The sequence below is a fragment of the Danio rerio genome, chromosome 4 (genome assembly GCF_052040795.2).
Source record: "Danio rerio strain M-AB ecotype USA chromosome 4, GRCz13ab, whole genome shotgun sequence".
In the NCBI taxonomy this organism is placed as follows: domain Eukaryota; kingdom Metazoa; phylum Chordata; class Actinopteri; order Cypriniformes; family Danionidae; genus Danio; species Danio rerio.
The window spans coordinates 5,909,105-5,931,500 of record NC_141024.2 but is presented as its reverse complement, the minus strand read 5'-3'; the positions used below and the strand labels follow the sequence as shown (position 1 = coordinate 5,931,500).

General features: G+C 35.1%; 1 long non-coding RNA gene across 3 annotated transcripts in view; it reads left to right on the top strand.

Annotated features, from left to right (window-relative positions):
* The window catches only part of LOC147844613 (uncharacterized), a 90,396-nt gene that overhangs the window by 22,493 nt on the left and 45,507 nt on the right, over window positions 1–22,396 (top strand). For 2 of the 3 annotated variants that reach the window (XR_015482512.2, XR_015482513.2), the window contains exons 3-4: window positions 14,976–15,072; window positions 20,764–20,926. This is a non-coding gene — a long non-coding RNA (uncharacterized LOC147844613). Of the gene's footprint in view, window positions 1–11,117; window positions 11,412–14,975; window positions 15,073–20,763; window positions 20,927–22,396 lie in introns of all 3 variants that reach the window. The other variant, XR_015482514.2, reaches the window with a different exon arrangement.

Sequence of the window (22,396 nt, the reverse complement as noted above, 5' to 3'; positions counted from 1 at the left end):
ATTAAGTTTAAGATTGCGCTCCAGGTTCAATAAACTAAATGCTTACAGAGATGTTGAAGTTAGGCCCCTCTGATATAATTCAATGATATAATGTAAATAAGGTAAATTAGAATATAAATCTTCCCCAAGGTTAAACAAATGACCAGAAATGGACTCTGTGAATAATAAAACTCTGGGCGAAAACCCATGGTGTAATACAAAATACAAAAATATGCAATTTATGCACAACTAAAAGAAAGTAAAATGCAACAAATATAAGTCAACATGAGAGATTTACAATGAAAAATAATAAATAAACAAATATACAAACATACCACCTTTACACACTCGAGAAATTACACATTGTAAAATTATAAGGCAACAAGAGACTAAAGGGTGACAGACTCTTTAGAGTTGGTTTCTATTTGTAAATACCTAAAAATTGTGTCACTGAATTACATATATACAAACTACTCACAGTATAAAACTGTACTGCAAAACACGCAGGAGTTTTTATGCTCACTGCATAACCATCAACAAATCGAAACTCAGTTTGCCCACACACATTCATAACCCACCCCATTGCAGGCCTGTATCGTTGCTAGTGTTATGGTGGCCGGGAAAATTAAAATGGCATTATTATTATTATTATTATTATTATTATTTGTTCATTCATTAGTCCCTTAGGCTTAGTCCCTTTATTAATCTTGGGTCGCCACAACATAATGAACCGCTAACTTATCCAGCATAGGTTTCACACAGCAGATGCCCTTCCAGATGCAACCCAATACTGGGAAAATTATTATTATTATTATTGTTTAATTTTATTTTCCTCTGGCATAAACATGATTCCATATTTTACCCTATTAATGTCTAACTCTTCTTAATGGGATTAGTTGACACACAAATGAACATTCACTTACCATTTACGCTCTCTAAAGTGGTTCTAAGCCATTTTGAGTTTCCTTTTTCTGTCGAACACAAAAGAAGATATTCGGAAGAATGTTAGAAACCTGCAGTCATTGACAAAGTGTAGGAAAAACAAATATTATGGAAGTAAATGGTTACAGGTTTCCAACATTTAGTTTCCATTCAAATTTAGTTTTCTTTTTCTGTTGAACATTCATTCATTCATTATCTTTTCGGCTTAGTTCTTTTATTGATCAGGGGTCGCCACAGCGGAATGAACCACCAACTTATCCAGCATATGTTTTATGCAGTGGATGCCCTTCCACTGGAAATCTGTTGAACACAAAAGAAGATATTCAGAAGAATGTTAGAAACACTCAAACTAGAGAAGCGAAAGCATTTCGTTTGGTAGTTTTCTTTAAAAACTGTTAAAACCAGAAAAAATATACCAGCAGGGTCAGTTATAAACATTTATGTTTTAGGCCTAAAGTTATGGCAGCATTTCAAAAAGCAAGTTTGTGTAAATTTTCATTTTGTTTTTGAAGTTTACAGTATGTTGATTTAAGAATGTACAAAGCACTTACAAAGTCCTTTTTACACCATGTCAATCATGAATATCAGGGCTATCAACCTTTCCCATGCTGAACATGTCTGAGATCTAATGTAAGGTCTTTACCTATCAATATCTGTCCCTCTCCCATTGCTTGTGACTTAAAGAAGAGACTTTTGCTCCTTTACTCAAAAATGAATCACCTCCTGCATTATACTGGCACTCACTTCACCAAAGAACTTAATAAATCATGTAAGCAGCACCTGAATTGGCTGTTCAATAGTGAACGCACCTCATATATCTATTTTTTTGGTTGTAACTTTTCCAGGTCTGTTATATAATGAAGGATCACTGTGTAACCTTTATTCAGACTCCGATGAAAACTGGGCTCGGAGAAAACCCCACAGAATTGCAACATCTATTCCTGTTCAGATTTGACACATGCTCTTTCCTTTATGTGTGTATTTGATTATGCATATGCATCTTTCTAGTAGATCTGCTGCTGTTTTGATTTTACTGCCTTTCTCATTCTCTCATGTTTTCTCTGCTGTTAAGATCTGATCTGCCATTTATAGCTGCGGCGTCTCCACGTAGTGCCGGAGTGATGTGTGAGAGTGTGTGTGTGTGTGTGTGTGTGTGTGTTCCACTCGGGCAAATATGGCTCTGACATTTTTCCCAACCACAGGCCAACTTTCATTTAAAGCATCACACACACACTGTTCTCTCATATTCAGTCATTTTAACATCAAATTGTTTCAGTATTTTTAATTTAATGTTTAAAACATAATTGGGTAGTAAATGTTAGTATTTGATGCTGTAAATTAACTCAAATACAAATAAATGTTATATGGATTAAAGATATTTTTAGCATCAAAACTATAAACTAGAATCATTTGATGACATGCTGTATAAAAGGCTTTATTAAAATATCAGGGGAAGTCCCAAAATATTTAATAATCGTGATTTTTAAATCTTTAAACTCCCTTTCAATCCACTAGGTCTCATCTATTTGTCAGCACAAAGTTTTTAATATTTTTTCAATAATTTTTATTGTTCTAGATACTTTAACAAGTGCTTCTCATAATATATTTATTGGTTAGTTTTATACATACAGTACCTGCCAAAAGTGTTGCCACCTATCCACGTTTTAGGAACAACAAATAATAACTTGACTTCTAGTTAATCATTTGGTATCGGAAGTGACTTCTAGTGGCCTCTAGATTACCTTTATATTAATAAAATAAAATATGATCATGCTTTGATTTTTAATTATTTAATTAGGACACTAAGGTCTGACTTTGATAATGTACAGTATAGAATATAAAGTCATGGTGCTGTGGAAAAATAATTAATACTGTGTCGGACTCCCAAGAGCTCCCAAGAGCCATCTCTGCAATGACTCAAATCACTTATTAATAAAGTCATGGAATGGCAAAGAAAGCTTTCTTGCAGGACTCCCAGAGTTTATCAAGATTCTTTGGATTCATCTTCAATGCCTCCTCCATCTTACCCCAGACATGCTCAATAATGTTCATGTCTGGTGACTGGGCTGGTCAATCCTGGAGCAACCTTGACCTTCTTTGCTTTTAGGAACTTCAATGTGGAGGCTGAAGTATGAGAAGGAGCGCTAATTTGCCCTCTCCTGTAGTTTGTAATGTAATGGGCAGCACAAATGTCTTGATGCCTCAGACTGTTAATGTTGCCATCCACTCTGCAGATGTCTCGCACGCCCCCATACTGAGTATAACCCCAAACCATGATTTTTCCTTCACCAAACTTTACTGATTATTGTGAGAATCTTGGGTCTGTGCAGGTTCCAATAGTTAACAGATGATTCATCAGAAACTTCTACCTTCTGCCACTTTTCCAAATGATCAACTGGAAAGTCAAGTTATTTTTGTTGCTCTTACAACTGGGATCAGCGGCAAGACTTTTGTCAGGTAGTGTATATTACATATTATATATTGTCCGTTACAATAAATGAAAGTGTAATATTATTAATATTACCCATATTTTTAGTAGTTTTTGATATATCCTCTCTGTATATAAAATCACTTTTGTTATTTTAATTTGATGTCAACAACAAATTATAAAAAAAAATACAAAAACAAAATTACTTAAGGTTTATCTAAATCTTAAAATCACGTTCAAACCATTAAACTATTAATAAAAACTACAATAGCAGCACAGTGATGCTTGATAGGATTCACTTGTACAATCAATTAATTCTCAATTAGAAATTGTTTGTTTTTCTCAAATACTTAAAAAAAGAAATTTCAAAAGAAAAAATACTTTGATTTAAATGTGAACTTGTTTTGTAGTAGAAATATTTTAGCATTAAACAAGCTTAGACTTGTTATTTTGCAATTTCAAATAACAATTTACTACGGTGCCAGGATGACTGTGTATTTTTCACAGATAGCCTACCATACTAAATGTGTATGAAAAAATAAGACTTTTGTTCACATTCATAACCACACAGCAACATAAAAAATGAACCATTCAGAAAAGCCTTCATCACAGTGGCAAGTTGTGTTATCCAGCCCATCCAGATTAAAGTAATTTGTTTCAGTTAATGAGTTGCGAAAGAAATCTAACTGTAAACTTCCCTCCGAAAATGTGTCTTTATGGTATTACACCATCTTTGGATTTGGCATTTGGAATCATGATGTAATAATGAATGTGTGTGTGTGCACGTATTTGTGTGTGAGCGCATTTGTGTGTATTTGTAGGCTTCAGGCCAAAGGTGGCCAACATCAGCACTTTGCCCACTGACAGAAGTTTTAACAAAAAGGCCAAATGAAAGGAAGAGTTCTTAGAAAAAAAGAGTCAGTGTGGTTTCCCTGGTTAGTTTAAAGGAGTTTTGTGTGTCTTAGTCTTCCAGCGGAAAAGCTTTCCTGTGCATACAAATGTCCTTAAATAGAAATATGTGTAATTGTGGCTGTCACAGAGATGAAATATTTCCCACCGTTTCAAAGAGATCCTGAGAATCTGTCATCTTTTTGAGCAAGAGTCTGTCTGTCTTTTCACATTCGTGACTCTTTGAATGTTTCCCTGTACAATAGATGGAGAGTTATTATAATTATTTGGCTTTTACATTGTGGAGGTGAGTGTTTTAGTTGGATGGGGTGCGTTAACAAGACCAAATGACTTAACCACCCTTCATAAATCTTATACGTGATCATCCCATCTGATAGACATTAAATTTCTTTGAGATGTCATGTGATTTAGATGAATTCCATCGTTTTTTATTTCATCGTTGGACTAATTATTAACCAATTGCAGCTGTGGGCCTTTTGATAGTTTTGATGGATGAGAGATAAAGAGAGGTTTGACGCCAACTGAGCCGTTTAGCTTGAAAAAGAGGCCAATTCACATCTTGATGTTGCAAGTGTTTGGATACTTGAAGGTGTTCACAATGATAGATTTAGTTTTTCTTGGTCTCCAAATCAAGACCATGGCGGAGAATCGTGTGAGGTGAGCTGCGTTGCCTCCCCTCAAAACACCACTTCCAGAAAGCCCTGGGTCAGACATCTAGAAGAATAATGAGTTGGTTTTGTGGACCCAATTTTAATGAAACAGAATCTACAACCACTTTTTGTTGAAACCCAGAAGTCCAGCACAGCGCCTGGACTATTTTCGAGCTTTTCCCATCTCTCAGTTGCAACACATTGACACATTAGGAAGGGAAATTGCACATGTGTCAGGATGACCCCGGTCCCTGTGAGCTTTCTACATGACAGAAATGCTAAACTGACACAACTGTCAGCACGCCTTGCTCAAGAGTTCAAAATTGATATTAATGTCTGGAATTTACAGTCTATACATTCACCAGCCACTTTATTAGGCAAGACTTCCTAGCATTGGGTTGACCCTTAAGAACTGTTTTAATTATTTGTGGCATACAGTCGATTCAATACATTTTTTTCTTTATTGAGAAAAAGCTTGCAGTTAATGCCGATTTTTTGGCTGCACATTTGAATCTCTTTTTCCAGCACATACCAAAGGTGCTCTACTGATCTACTGTGCGTTTACACTGAAAACTCTAAAAATAATAAGTGTGTTTTAATTACCTGAATGATGCACTCATTTGACCGATAAAATGAAGTGTGTCATTTTGGACACTTCACTCACTCAACAACCGCTGCTTTGCTCACATAGCGGAAGGGACGAAGCTATCTGGCGCACATGTTGGATAACTCATAGATGATCTTCTATGAGAGGGATTATAGCGCCTCCCGATGGAGAATGCGGTAATACTTACTGCAGGTATTTTTTGGTAGTTTAGTCATTTATTTCACTATTTTGGCAACCGTCAAACGTCATCAGGGAAACGGGTTGAATCTCTGCTCAGTAAAAAAACATGAGTGCTCCATTTGAGACAACACTACATACATATACTCTGCTGTTGAGTGTGTAAGTGCATAAGTACATAGTCTGCGGCCGTCTTTCTGTTTGAATGCAGAAACATCAAATTCTCCTAAAATGCTTGGCAAGCGTACGATTAAATTTCATATTAGGAATCACCAATAAAAATAATAATGTCTCTTTAGCTGCGGCCACACTAGAGTTTGAGTATGCGATAGTTGTATGGCACTGTGAAAAGGGTCAGGATTAAACAAGATGATTAGACGTTTAAATAAGCGAGGGATTGGTCCATATATTACATTTCTGTCCAGGGAGGTCATGTTTTGATCCTCGATTGATCTCACACAGTCAAGTGATGCAATTTCGCAGGTCAGAGTTTTCAAGCTTGAGCTTTGCAATGCAACAAACTGCAAAACTTGTCGCACAAGCTTGCGTTTCTAGTCTGACGCATTCGCCTGCGTATGAGTGGAAGTGTATGGGGAGAAAAGTCCAGTGTCCAGTTGCTAAATCTTCGAATCACACAAAATCTGCTGAAAGTCATGTCTGGTCTGAGCTTTTTCCCCGGTGAATCATCAGTCAATACCAATCAATGATTGGCTCCTGTACTAGAAGGCAGGGCTTACATTTTTTCCTATTCAAAACTATACGAGTAAATTTTATAGTCTTTGATTGAGATCTGGTGACTGTGGAGGGCATTTGAGTTTGGTGAATGTTCAAGAAACAAGTTTAAAATGGTTTGAGCTTTGTAACGTGATATTATCCTGCCAACAGTAGCAATATGGCAAGATGAGTATGTGATCATAATAGGAATGGACATGGTCAGCTACAATACTCAAGTATGCTGGGGTGTTTAAATGATGCTCAATTGGTACAAAAGGCCTCAAAATGTGCCAATACAATCCCCTTCTTCTCTTGCTGACCTTTGTTGTAGCAAGTGGTTATTTGTGTTAACTGTCTCTCATCAGTTTGCCAATTATCTTCTGATCTCTTGCACCAATAAGGCATTTTGGGGCATAGAATTGATGTTTTCATGTTTCCTTTTCTTTCTTTTTTTGACTGTTCTCTGTAAACCCTAAAGCTGGTTGTGTGTGAAATTGTAGCACACAGGTGTCAAACTCAGCTCCTGGTGGGCTGCAGCTCTGCAGAGTTTAGATCCAACCCTAATTAAACACACCTACTTGAACCAATTGAGTCCTTTAAGTTTGTTTAAAACCTACAGGTAAGTGTGTTAAAGCAGGGTTGGAACTAAACTGTGTTGGGCAGCAGCCCTCCAGGAACAGATATTTACAACACTACCCTAGCAGTTAATACATTCAAAATCTTATAAAATACTTTATTTTCCACATCTTGAAGCTCGGTTTAAACGTCAGCAGATCATATTGAGCACAATAACATGCTAACTGCATTAAGTTGCTGTATGATTGGCTGATTGAATACAGAGCAGCTGAACAGGCACCTAATGAAGTGGCCAGTCAGTGTTTTCTCTGTGTGAATACAGACTCGGCTAGTTTCCTGTAGAGTCTACACCATTTCAGTGAACAATACCGACAGGTGCCAGCATTTCCAGAACTTGGGAATTGGTGGAGGGACAGATGTTGTCAGATCAGTTCTGATCTCATCCACGATGGAGCTGTGTGTTCAATATAATGGAAGTAATGGATTTTACACACGCCGCATTGCCCACGTCTAAGAAAACACTGAGCCATTAGAGCCAGAGGGCCTGGCACTGCAAATATTTGGCCATGGATGAAGGTAGGGGTCATGTGATTGGTTTTATGGCACTCAGATTTTCCACATGTAACAATTACTTCAGAGCAGCATGTCACGCGGACTTGTAGTTACTCCAAATGAAGTGCTCAGGAAAGGCCAAACGCTTTTCTGCCAAACCTTACAGTCATATCGAAACCTTTAGTATTCACATACTGTACTTATATTAATATGACTCCCATTTGATAGTTTAAATAGTCATTATTTTAGAATTGAGCAAACATTGCATAACCTAACAGTGAACCTTTGTTTGCCTAATCAAAATTACTGTGCTTATGGGTTCCTGTGTAAACAAATTGGTGTCAAAGCTCTTGTATGAAACAATAATGAGAAAATAAAAGCTGGCTGGTGCACATGCTCAGACATGATCTCAAGGGTGCTGCACACATTTGAGTCTGGTTTATATCAAGCCAGGAAACAGTTTAGATTAAAAATGTTGCTTTAACCAAACCTAATTTATACAAAATATGTAGTTTTTGCTGGATATTAGTGGTCCAGGTTATATTCTGGTCTCTAACTCTATCAGATATTTTTTTTAGGTTGAAAAGGAAATCTTGAGTTTACTTACATCAGTATACTGTAAAACAAGATAATCATTCTATGCATTTCATTAATTTACCTTTATTTATTTTTTTTAGCATATTTTGTCTTTTTTGGGCCAAAATGCACCCAGATACATCATGAGGGTTAAACATGTGGGAGTTTGAGCAATAGTAATAGTGATGTTTGCCTTAGCAAGCACTACTAAATGTTATGCCACTGATCCTCTGGCAGCGACTGGGCAGAGTATCATTCACCTCCCGATTGGCTGGGCTTTTTGGTAAAGGTATCCTGGTATGCTCATATCTTTCTGATCACGTATACGAACGTCCCATTTTAACAAACCCTCCCCCTCTGGTTGATGACCTACGACGGCCTAAACATAGCAAGGACGACAGACCCTCAAGTTTCTAGGAAACCCGTGTTACTATCTTAAAATCAATAGAGTAATGTGATAATGCACTGAGTGGAAATCCTGCTAGAATACGACTGCAGCTGAAGTTTGCATTTAGAGTTTGATGCTAACAGACAGTCCAACCGTGCTGATAAGATGCGGTCAGATGCAGTTGAGCAGTGGAAGTGACTGTGGCTTATCCTGTTCTGCTCAAATCTGTTAAGCTGACTCATGCGGTTGCGCTCAGTTGATCTCATGCCATCGCTCTGGCACAAAGGCTAGGAAACGTTCATCAGTGCTTGGAGGAGGCAATGTGGAGACATCCAGCTGTCTTTAGGGACGGGTCTCCGACAAAGTAACATCGCCCTCCTGTGGCAAGATGCCAAAAGATGCCCGTGTAGAACCCAAACTTTGCACTTTTTTGCAGGTGGTAGTTGGTGGATGGTTGTTGGTAAATGGCTTTTTTAATGGCTTATTTGCCTTTTTTCTCCTGCTGAAATTTCCCTAAGAACAAGTTATTGGAATGTTTGAGGATTGCTTAGAGTAACATGATTTTAACTTGTCATTTTGGATGTGATTTTATTATTTTTTTAAATTGGTTTTAGTGAATTTGGAGAAGATCCATTAATATTTATAGAACATTTCCATTGCACAAAAAGTGGGAAAAGTAGTTTTTTAAGATTATTAAAATGCTCTTCACACTAAGAAATATGACTCTTTTAAAAGGTTATTTCTTTGGGGAAAATTAAATTTTATTAAAGATGTCCTGATCAGGTTTTTTTGCTCTCATGTCCCGAGTCATTTGATTTTGAGTATCTGTCAATGCCGAAACCCAATTCGATTCTTCTATAATACATGAAAAAAGAATAAAGAAGAGCGAAGAAACAGATCCAGAACGTTCCATATTTTTTATTTAATTCACCTTATTTTAATGTTCAACATCTCTGTTAACAAACAGAGCACTTCTGTGAGGTATAGCTTAAAATAAGTAATAAATAACATCAATTCTTCACTTTTGGACCTAATATAAAAACAAACAGCACCTCAACTTAAAATAGCTGGCAGGCAATCCCAAGTTTACATATGTCACAGTTTGCTATGGCAATGTTGTCGTCATCAATTTTATAATATCCCCGTCAAGCTGCTTCCGTGTTCTACTTTGCCAGCAGTTAACCAATAGCATCTCAGCAATAAAGTGATGTCAGCAAAACTGAAGTTAAGAAAGAACCGCATAACTATAAATGTGTTAAAAATAATGATATATATATATATTCGAGTTCTGATCGGGAGATAACGTCCGATTCCGAGTCTGAAACTGCATGACCGGGCCCAATTTCTGATCAGGTGATCGGAAATGGACATCCCTAGTTTTTATATTTAATAAGAAAAAAACTCTTACATGCAAATCCTCTTTTGCAGCTGTTATTTTAAAGAATGTTTTAATGGAGGTCTTTGAGGAAGTGATATATGCAGAAAATTTATATTGCATTCATGTGCATATGATTTTAAAAAAGGATTTAAGCTACAAAAGCTGTAATTTATTGTTTAAATAGTAGGACTGCTGTTCTCAGCAGATGCCAACATACAACATAAGTTTTGGGTTAGGCTAATCTATTTTTCCCAAATAAAAAAATAAATCTTTAAGAACTGGAAATTATTATTATTTTTTTTTTGTATTTATTTTTTTCATCTTTACTTTAATGGCATCATACTTTTGAAAACATATTTTTGTAAAACCCTGAAAATTATTGACACAGAAACATGCAAAGGAACAGCACTCAAATGACATGCAAGGAAAAGCATTTATTCAAAATAGAATTATTGTACAACATAAAAGTTATCTTTACTGTCTGATTTAATCAAATTAAATTGAATGCATCCTTGCTGGAAAAAAGGTTTTGAATAGTGATAGTTGAATAGACAGGATATGAAACATTGAATAAAGGACTAACTTTTATGACACTATAGTCTCATTTGATCATTGTTTACTTGAACATTTATCTTCACTTCTTTGCCCCATAAACTTCATTATAAAATCACTACTATGAAATCATTTTTGCTTGTTTGTATAAACTTTATCTAATATTCATAAAAGGACAATGTTTTATAAATAAAGAGAAATATGTGATATGAACTTTTCACACAGGCAGCTCATCATAACAGTGTTTTCAGCATGTCTCAATAGCTCATTTCACATTTTTCAAACACTACTTCTATTAAATAATACTTAATACTACTACTAATTCATTAATATAAAACATATTTAGCTCATAACATATTTTATAAAGTAACAGTTGAGAGAATATAGAGAGAAATAGACTTGTATTGAAAGCGGACTTCTGTAAAATAAGAGTGAACATTAGCATCAACAAGGATTTGAAATGGCGTTACTGACTATACTATTAAATGCTTACTTTATTTGTTTTAATATAAATAAATATTATCATTAATATATTATAAAAATTATATTATTAATCTGATTAAGTACTTATGTTTGCATCAGAAATTAATATTATGCTTTGTTTAAAAATCACTAATTATTTTCATTATTGTTTAACCAATTTTAAATTTTAGTTTTGTTTTTTTTTAGTTTTTTTTTTTTTTGCACAGCTGCACGAGCCGACCGAGAGTCAGCTGTACTGTCCTCTATAAAGCAGGAAGGATGCTGAGACACATTCGCAGGACACACACCGTCAGCACAATTAAACTGTCCACTGCACATTTTGGAAATGTACACTAAACTCCACCTGGAAGTGATTTAGCATTCCAAAAATATATTAGCTGTTAAATCGGACTAACTCTCTGGACGATTGGTGCTGAATGAAGCCTCGCTCTCCAACTCTGAAAGAAACCAGATGGACAGTCTGGATGTTTAACAGAGAAGAGCGATGCGATGTGAAATAGGTAATACATTAACCACTCACTGACATACATGCATTACGTAACAAATCTCTCTCTGGCGGGTTAATATTTAGTATGTTATGAAGCTGCTGTTGTCGCTCAGAGGCTGAAGGTTGATGTGGTGGGTCTGTTTGATCGCCTGTGATTTTTAGACCTCCGCTAAATGTCATACAAACACAACACAATGTTTGGCTACCTTGCGTATCCAAGCAGGTATATTAAAATGGGGCAGCTCATACGGTTAAAAATATACTTGCAAAACGCAAATTTAAATATACACCGTAAACAATTTCCTGTGGAATCTCCAGTAACATAGTGGCAGCAGTTCACCAGCAACTAACTGTAAATCAATTATCAAATACTGTATTTACATTTAAAGCACCACTTATATTGCTCTATATGCAGTCACGGTATTGTATAACTGTACTGTAAAATATACAGCAAGTCAACTTTAAAATACAGTTACTTACAGCTTAACTATCCTACAGTAAAATACAGTTTATAGTAGTTAAATACTGTGTAATTTTACAAAAAATGTTAACAGTGTTTTTAAAAATAAACCAAATAATAGATACAATATTTAAAAAAAAAAAAATTATTAATAAAAAAAATAATAATATATAGATTTTTTTTTTGAAAAATATTAATTTGAGGTCTAAAAACCTCTAAAGCAAGTAATTTTTTTAGAAAATTTACTTCTTCTTTTTTTAGCATCACAGTTACAGAATATATTAAGCATATCTTTTCATTCATGTTTAGCCAGAAACAAAATATTAACCCTATGGGAGTAGAAAGAATTTTTACTGTCAGTATTTATTACAGTCACCCAGAAAGCGTGTGAGCATTTCCACTAAGTCTCTCTTTCCTTAAATGTACACTTTGACCTGTGCTGTGCATCGATAATATATGTATGTGGGCTGAGTATGTATGTTAGAAACGGCACGTGCATGTTTACTTACCTGCACCAGAAGCCTTCTGGAGCAAAAGTCACTGGAGACATAAAACCAACAGAGTTTAAAGAGAGAGTTTGCACAGAAATGTAAATTCTATTATAATATCTTTTACTAAAGGTGGTGTTATGCCGACTATTCATGAGACTATTTTCCATACAATTGTTTTAAATATTCCTCTTGAATGCACATGAATGCAAATCAGATTTGAGGGCTGAAGTGCAAGATTTACACTGAGTAATACTTTAATTTTTGGTCACAGTATGCTAAATAATAATACAAAGCCTCATATGGACTAGTTTATGCTACTTGTATAATGCCTTTGTTGGAGTTCTTTCGCTTTCAGTATGAAAATGTGAAGCCTGAATATTTCTCCTTTTATGATACTTTTATGGTGCTTCTTTGTTGTCATCCATTTTCATTGCACTTTCATTACTATGAGCTGTTAGAACAACTTAATGCTTTTGATTCCGGCAGAGAATAAAAGGCTCAATGTACATCTTGCACATCTGCCTAATGCATAAATGCATAAAAACTACAGTTTTTAACCATTTTAATAAGCAGAAGTCAGATTAAGCATGTTGATAAATTTTTAAATAAATATATATGTAACGCTAAACCTTATTTCACCCATAATTTAAATATTGCAGACAATTTAATCGGGATTCACACGGTCCTAAAAAACTTGGAAAAAGTTCTGGGATTTTGACAAGGCATTTTACAGGCCTGGAAAATATTTGGAAAAACAAATAAACACAAAATGTTTTGGAAAAGTCATGAAAATTTATTTAATAACTATGTGTGTACTTGAATATATTTGAGATGATAATATTGGGTATATTTTAAATACAATTGCGCTGGCCGTCTTTTTAAAACTTGCAGTTTTGGCTTCGCCTCTCTTTTAATTGCTTTCACTGTAATTCAAGAAACATTTTGAGTGTCGTGTCCAGAAACAATCTCTAATATTCATTCATTCAGTCATTTTCTTTTCGGCTTAGTCCCTTTATTAATCAGGCATCAGCACAGCGGAATGAACCACCAACTTATCCAGCATATGTTTTATGCAGCAGGCGACTTACCAGCTGAAACCCATCACTGGGAAACATCCATAAATACTCATTCACACACATACACTACAGACAATTTAGCTTACCCAGTTTACCTATAGCGCATGTCTTTGGTCTATGGGGAAACCGGAGCACTCGGAGGAAACCCACGCCAACACTGAGAGAACATGCAAACTCCACACAGAAATGCCAACTGACCCAGCCGAGGCTCAAACCAACGACCTTCTTGCTGTGAGGTGATTATGCTACTCACTGCGCCACCGTGGCGCCTAATGTCTAATATATTATATTTTAAATCTCTAAAATATATTCACGCTGACAGCAAGATACTTTTCAAAAACTATTTTGCAAATGTAAAACTAAATAAAAACATATTGATATGCTGTAATCAATTTGAACTTAAATTTTGTTTCTTGTTTACCACGTGTAGACATTATATAAAATATTAGGTCATGAATATTCACCTGAAAGTTTTGTAAAAGTCATGGAAAAGTCCTAAAATTTTAGTTGCAAAAATGTGTAGGAACACTGTTTAATTGTAATTTATATGCTTTCTGTCTATATTAAACCTCTCTGACTCTAATTTTGTGTTGCATATTAGCTGTAGTTAGATTGACACGTTGATACAGACTATAAATGACGTAAAAATAGCCTTGGGAAAGTTACAACTTTTATAGCTTGCAGAGGACGGGCAGGTTTACACGTTCAGCAACAGACGTGCAACCTTGACCTACATGTACTTGACCGATTAGACAGCACAGCTTCTGATGCAGATCATGTACGGCTCGGCTTTGACAGGTGCGTTTCATCAGGGACAGTGACAGTGTTGTTGATGTTGAGCTTTTAAAAAGACTGAAATTGTGACCAGGACATCATGGACAGCAGGCTATTTAAAGAACAGTCAGAGCAGTCAGCAGATACTGGCCTTTATAGAACATCCTTTCACCTTTACCGTTCGCATATTACAGAGAATAATAATGATCTCGTGTTCATCCGGGTGCCATTGAAAACTCAGATTTATTGGAGAAGCAAACCCTGAGATCACCTCCCAGACTATTCTGGCTTCGCATCAGAAAAACCTCAGTCTCACGTGGCCACGATAGCCAACAATAGCTGATATAATTCATATTTACAGTAGGTTTTTGCAAGACGGGACCTGAAAGGCTTGGGTATAAACATTTATAAGATTAATGTCTTCAACCACTCCCTTCTCCCGCAGGTTTTCCTGGCACTTTCTGAGCAGATTCCCCAATTTTTCCAACATAAACATTTATATTAAATAAGCAAACAAGCCAAAAGCTGTCAAAGCCAGCGTGGGTGTTGACATACGCACGTTCATCGAAGACAAAGGAAGGTTGTGTTTCCTATTTTCTAAGACTTCTAAAGGCGAAGCGAGGAGTGGTGGATGCATATTGTTCACTGTTATTAAATTTAATTCGGTGCAACTGTGTCGACTTACTATCTGACAGCAGCTATTCATCAAATGTTTGAGTCACACACGCATACATACATGCATGTAACGTGCTGGTTTTTGTATATTTGTGTTACAGATTTGGCTTTTCTGCTATCTCCAAGGATTTCCGAAGAGATTTGGAAAGATTATCCCAGTGTTGGTGGGCATAGGATGTACATTTTTGGCTAAAACAGGTAAGAGGGTCGCTTAAGGTCTTATAAATTATTTATTTTGAGACCACTTATTTTATTCTAATTGTTAGACTTTTGTTTAGGTATGTCATTACTAGGCCTGTCACAATAATCAGTATCAATCGACTTATCACACAATACATGGACATGACTTCAGTCATTTTAGGTGATGCAATACATATCACCCAAACATAAAAAAAAACAACTCTAGCAACATTTTAGCTGATCTCTTTATCTCTTTCAGGGGTGTCAGTGTCTGTATGGTTAAAAAAATCTATAGTATTTAATAAAAATAACTATAGTGTATTTTTATGTGGGTGTTTGACAACTAAAAATAGATCTGGTAGCAGATATCGCAACCTCGGTTGCTTTTTCCCTTGCACTTTTTTGTTAATATTTATTATTATTTATTTAGGATATGCATTTCACATTCTGATTCCAATGCCTGATTATTAAACTGTTAAAATGACTATAATTAAACGAAATATTCTTAAGAATAAAATATTATGTGCTCTTTGGAATAGTGTACTTCCATTATGATGCTATTATATTGTCATTCTGGCATTATATAATAAGTGGCAGAAATGGTCTTAAAATTATAATAATATTGTTTATTAAAATATATTTTGGTGGAATATACTCTACAACAAAAAATAGATATCATGACAGGCCTAGTCATTACACTCGAAACAAAATGGTTTTGCTATTTGTTCAAACTACTAACAGTGCTTGACATTTATGAGCACACCCCTCACAAATCTCTCATTTGGATTCATATGTTCTATAGGAATATTGCTTTACAGAATTATACTTCTGCATATACAGTAGTCAGTATTAAAGCTAAATCTGAAGCTAATCTTATGAAATAACTTATGATAACGGCCCAAAATTAGTATCCCATATTTATATGCTGGTAAAAAATATTAAACAAACAAAAGAAAAACAAAGAATTTAGCAGTTTGTAATTTCTTCCCAATATTCTGCATAAAACTAAATGCATAATTTTTCTATTTCTAAAGTTGTTCGGTCACAAAAATGTTATTTTAATAAATAAATTCTTCTAATAAATCTGTTTTGTTTAAATGCACCAATATATGTGACCCATATTCACTGAGAAGTAGATATTAGTATTAATTTTCCTATACTATATGTTGAGCACTGTATGTAAAATGTGTAGAAAGATATATATTTTTTGGACAACTTAATTGTTTTATATTCAGTCCACCTAAATATGTTAACCTAAATTTGTGTTGGGACTAATAGTAATTAATAGTAAAGACATTCTGCAAAATTGCACCAAATTCTCTAATTTTGAAAAATTCGTCATATCCTCAATGTGTAATATTTGATTTATATGAACAAACAATGAACAACACGTGTTACAGTATTTGTTCATGTTAGTTAACATAGCTCACGGTGCATGAACTAATGTTAATAAGCATGACTTCAGATGTCAATAATGCATTAGTAAATGTTGATCTACACTGCAAAACCCAAAAAGTTAAGGTAACTCAAACTGATTGCAGGAAACTGATTTCAACAAACCAATTAAGTTCAAAAACTAATCCTAATGAGTAATGTGAACTTAAGTTTAAATAAACGAAGCAACTTGAGCAAACTGTAAAACTCAATAAGTTAAGCCAACTCAAACCGTTTGAGGAAACCAACTGATACTAACCATTTGAGTTAAAAAAACTAATCTATATAAGTACTGTGAACATATTTTGTTTAAGCTGAAGTTATGAGGTATTTAATTACTCATTACCTTCAACATTGAGTTCATAACTCTGTCTCACTTTATATTAAATGGCCTTAACTAATACAGTATATACTTACACAGGAATTAATAGTTTGTTACAATGTACTTATTGTGTAAATACATGTATTTATTGTGTACTAATGCTTGATTAAATACATGTATGTAATTACATCTGTAATTAACTTCTGTAACTACATTTGTAAATACACTGTTGACCATCCCTTACACTTTAACCCACCCTTAAACCTACCCATACCACCAAACCTGTCCATAACCCAACCTCTATCCCAACTCAAAAGCACCACGAGTGTTCTCAAATACATTATGAACACAGTAAGTACATTGTATTTATTTTTTGATGCAAGTACATAGTAGTTAAGGACACTTAATATAAAGTGGGACCCAAAACTCTTTTTTAATTGAGTAGAATTAACTTTCAGTCAATTTTGAGTTAACTACACTGATTTAATTTGATAGAGTTGACTGTTGGATTTTACAGTGAACGAGTAATAAATGCTGTGCAAGTATAGTTCATAATTAGTTCATGTTAGTAAATACATTAACTACTGAAACCTTATTATAAAATGCGAACATTTAATCTATATTTAATAAAAATTTTTCCATATTTAAATCCAGTAATACACAGATTTATCTCTCAAAAGTAGCACATAATGATATAAAAAGCATTTTCCCTCTTGTATTTTGAATGAAAACTGTGAGAAAGTGTGAGGCTAGAGAAAACAGCTGTCACACAGACGCAGATAAAGGTAGTTGATGTGTCCATGGACTTAACACTGATTCGTCAGTGCTAAGCATTCCTCATTTATCTGAGTGCTATCTGTACAGTGTTACTGTAATTCAAGGATAACACGGTGGGGTACTGAGATTTTATAGCGCAGTGACTGCCAAAAACATTACACTGAATAACAAAACTTCTACTTCAGCTTTTATTCAGTTTTAGGTTACCACTCCATGAAAACATGGCATAATCAATTATTTAACAGCAATAAACTCACTTGCTGCAGCACTATACTGTCCTCGGGGTGCTTTTTGATAGTTTCACAGACCCTCAAATAACTGTCAGTGTTTTTATATGATTTAAAAATAAATTATAGATCCTGCAACACTGAAAGACCATCAAGAAATACAACTTAGCCCTTTTACACAAATTTGAAGACTCCAAGTAAACAAATATATTTTAGAACTCAGTATTTATTTATTCAATGATGTAATTATAAGATCAAAGTCTTGATCATTGCACAGAATGACAATTTAGGTGTTTTTAAATTCACAAATGTAATCAGAAACAGTGAAGTTGGCATTTATCTTAACAATCCACTCATCCTTCCATTTATCCACTCATCCATCTATTCATCTTTTTATCCATCCGTCCACTCATTTATTTATCCTTCCATTCATTCATCCATCCATCCATTCATCCACCCATCCATTCATTCATCCATCCATCCATCCATTCATGCATTCATTTATTCATCCATCCATTCATCCACCTATCCATCCATCCATCCATCCATCCATCCATCCATCCATCCAGTTATCCATCTATTCATCCATCCATCCATTCATCCACCCATCCATTCATCCAACCATCCATCCATTCATGCATTCATTTATTCACCCATCCATTCATCCATCCGTCCATCCATCCATCTATCCTTCCATTCATCCTCCCATCCATTCATCCACCCATCCATCTATTCATTTATCCATTCATTCATTCATTCATTCATTCATTCATTCATTCATTCATTTATTCATCCATTCATCCACCCATCCATTCATCCAACCATTCATCCATCCATTCATCCACCCACCCATTTATTCATCCTACCATTTATCCATCCTTCCATTAATCCACCCATCCATTCATTCATCCATCCATCCATTCATTCATGCATTCATTTTTACATTCATGGATCCAACCTTAATCCATCCAGCCAGCCATCCGTCCATCAGTCCCTCTGTCCATCCATCTGTCCATCCATCCAACCGTCCGTCTATCCATCCATCCATCCATCCATCTGTCTATCTATCTAGCCATCCGTCTGTCCATCATCTAACTGTCCGTCCATCCAACTGTCTGTCTATCTGTCCGTCTGTTTGTTCATCTGTCTATCCGTCTATCTGTCTGTCTGTCCGTCCGTCCGTCCATCCATTTAACTGTCATCCGTCCATTTGTCTGTCCATTCACCCGTCCATTCATCCATCAGTCTATCTAACCGTCCATCTGTTTGTCTGTTCATCCATCCGTCCATTCATCCATCCGTCCGTCCATCCATCTAACTGTCCATCCATCCATCTGTCTAACTGTCTACCGATCTACTTGTCTTTTTTATATCAGAGACGCCCAAACTAGGGCCCGCGGGCCAAAGTTGACCCTTGGTAATCTTTAATTTGGCCCACCATCCCATCTGAGAATAGAGTGAGAATAATGGGAAGGGTGGGGGTGAATGCCTTTGACAGAAATCGTAATTTGTAATTTAACGTAACATTTTTTGTTTGTTTGTTTTATTGCTAGGCTACAAAAAAAACTAAAAAACTAAATTAAATCTTGTAAATGAATGGACAGAGGACAATGAAGAAGACATTAGTGACTGTTTTTAGCTGTAATAACTCCAATTAAAAAAAAATTAAAGATATATATACTGCATTAGTTAATATAAAACAATGTTTTCTAGTTTATTTTTATATGTAATATTTTTAAATATTAAATAAATTAGCAAATTACCCATGGCAACTTTAATGTAGTTGACTTTGGTATGTTTATCTTTGCCCCACCACCATCAGACAAGTTTGGTTTTTGGCCCTTCATAGGAAAAAGTTTGGGCACCCCTGTTCTATATACTACTAATAACGTATCTTCAAAATTGCAAACCCAATTGCAGACAATCAAAGTAGGCCATTGTAAAATATTTAATGTATTCAGCTGTCTATTTCCATATTTTGTATCAGCCAGCTATAGTCAGTTCGCTCTCTCACTGGATCTGCTAAATATCGCACAAAATGCCTCATTATGTTAATAGTTTGTGACCTCTGACTCTCTCATTTTCTCCACCCTTTCAAAGTCCCCCCTCAGTTTCTTTCTTTCAATTCCAAGCCATTTTTGTTTTTTTGGCCCTTACAAAGTCCTTCGTTCTCTCTCTCTCTCTCTTTCCCCTTTACAACTCTCAGCCACTTATATCCTCTCATAGACTCTCTCTCTCTTTCTCTCTTTCCCTAAATACAACATTAACTAGATGCAAGTCCATATTTTATTAAATTTGATGTGTGGACAAGCAAACCTGGCTATTTGGTTGTCATGAAAACGAAAGCTGATTGGCCGGGGGTTCACTGATGTTATTTTGGTGTTAAAGGAACTTATAAAATCCAGCAATAAAATAAAATACACTCTAAATGGTGTTTATCAACGTTTCTGGGAAGTTAGTCATAATGGTTGTTTGGAAACTGTAGTTTGATTGGTGAATGATTGTGTACATTATTTCACTCCATTTTTACTTTTTACTTTTCATTGATGTGTTAAAAATAGTTGTAAATTAAAGGATTGTTGTTAGAGTAAAATGTCTCAATCGATCTCTATTCTATTCAATAGTTGCTTTATTGGCATGACAAATTCTACAAATGTATTGCCAAAGCATTTATTAACTTTACATTAAAAAGAACATACATAAATATAAAAAACACAGTAAACACAGTAAATATTAGTAGTAGTAAAAAATAAAGTAATATTAATTAAATGAAAAAATAAAATCAAAATAATAATAAATCAAAATAAACTGCACATTTAACAATCAACATTTATGGATAAAACTAATAATAAATAATAATAATCAGTATATTTACAATGTTTCTTTTATAAGAATCTTTTATATTCTCACTCTCTACTCTCTCTCTCTCTCTCTCTCTCTCTCTTTCAGGCTGTATAGTCAGCTGACTGTCTGGCACTGTGCCTCAGTGACTGGCTGAGCTCAGCGCTGCTGCAACGTGCAGCTTGCCATGTCTGCTGTCGCTAAAGGAACCAGCTGCACAGAGAAACACAGCAAAGCACATCCATTCAAAAAACGAAATCTAATACTGAAGGTGTGTGTGGCTTACAGTAAATAGAGTTTCTCACAGTTTCTGTACAGGCAGGTGATAATTATATCCTTAAAATTAATCACATGGTCACTCATATCAGGTTTATCAAACAATAAAAGGGGGAAACAGTGGTTACGGATCCAGGTGCAATACTGAGGATAATTTGTTAGATTACAACTCATGCCAGAATAGATGGTGGTTCATTCCGCTGTGGTGACCACTGATAAATCTGGGACAAAGTTAAAGGAAAATGAATCAATAGATATGTTAGATTACAGTTTTTTATGTCATTTATAAATGTTATATGTTTTGGAATATATGACATCCATATTTCTCAAGATTTACAATGTATAGTCATCTGTTATCAGTATAATATAATTATTGTTTTTTTTTAAGTAAATTACCAATGCTGTTTCTTTCAAACTGAAAATAAAAAATCCAGTTCAATAAACTGTAAGCATTCAAGTGTAATACTGATGATAATTTGTTAATTACTTCAAAAGATTTTGTTTAATTTGATTTTAAATGTTATATGTTTTGGAATATATAATGAAATACAAATTTCTCAAGATTTACAGTTAGCGGTTAGTGCAATCGGTAAAACTACATTTTCCTAGGTAAACAATTGCAATTTCTTTCAAACTGAAAATACTTTTAATTCAGTAAACTTTTTTCTATTCAATAAACTTTATTGTCTATCGCCACAGAGGTTAAAAAATTGTCTTTATAGAGAGGCTCACTGTCTTTTGTATGAGACATTAAACCAAGGTCCTGACTCTCTGTGGTCGTTAAAAGTCCCAGGATGTCTTTCAAAAAAAAATTAGGGGTTTACCCTGGCATCCTGGCCAAATTTGGCCACTGGCCTCTGTCCATCATGGCTTTCTAACTCTCCCCATATCACAATTGGCTTCATCACTTTGTGTCCTCTCCACCAATCAGCTGGTGTGCGGTCTGGCGCAATATGGCCGCCATCGCATCATCCAGGTGGATGCGACACACTGGTGGTGGATGAGTAGATTCCCCAATGTGTGAGGTGATTTGAGTGTCTAGAAAAGCGCTATATAAATAAAGGAATTATTATTATTATTATTATTGTTGTTGTTGTTGTTGGTGTTGTTATTATTATCACGCACACAAGAAAGTCACTGGTTCGAGCCACGGCTGGGCCAGTTGGCATTTTAGATTGGAGTTTGCATGTTCTCCCCGAAGACATGTGGTATAGGTGAATTGAATAAGCTATATTTGCCATAGTGTATGAGTATACGTGTGACTGAGTGTGCATGGGTGTTTTCCACTGGGATTGCAGCTGGAAATGTGTCCGCTGTGTAAAACAAACGCTGGATAAATTGGTGGTTCATTCTGCCGTGGCGACCCCTGATTAATAAAGGGAATGAATGAATGAAGGAATAAACTAAATTGGCCGTAGTGTATGAAAAATGAGTGTGTGTGGGTGTTTCCCACTACTGGGTTGCA